Source organism: Trachymyrmex septentrionalis, unplaced genomic scaffold (assembly GCF_001594115.1).
Source record: "Trachymyrmex septentrionalis isolate Tsep2-gDNA-1 unplaced genomic scaffold, Tsep1.0 scaffold66, whole genome shotgun sequence".
In the NCBI taxonomy this organism is placed as follows: domain Eukaryota; kingdom Metazoa; phylum Arthropoda; class Insecta; order Hymenoptera; family Formicidae; genus Trachymyrmex; species Trachymyrmex septentrionalis.
In genome coordinates this window covers 1,926,273-1,926,744 of record NW_017305843.1, presented here as the reverse complement: position 1 = coordinate 1,926,744, position 472 = coordinate 1,926,273, and positions in this window count along the sequence as shown.

Below are 472 nucleotides of genomic sequence, written 5' to 3'. Positions count from 1 at the left end.
CTTTCATTTCTGCATAATTTCTTACAAAAAATGTCCAGTGCTCAAATTACCCCTATACATATTTATATACAGTTATATATAAAATTACATATATATAAAATAAAATTATATAGATGTAATTATATATAAAATTCAAGGTTGGGTAATGCTAAGAAAGATAAAAGTTAAGTTAAAAAGTTAATTTTAACTTAACTTAGTTACATTTTATCGATAATTATTAACTTTTAACTTGTTTTTTTTTAAATTCAATTCTCAGATACAATGTGAAAGAATAATAAGTATACAATTTAGTAATTTTATATTATATTAGGTTGTTCGGAAAGTAATTTCGTTTTTTCCCAACAGAGGACTTATTGTATTTTTTCACAGTCAACTTCACACTTAAGCCGCATAATCATTATATATTTTGACAGCTGATATAGCAAGGCTTGCTTGTGAAAAAAGTTCGATTGATTCTACGCAGTAGTTTTTG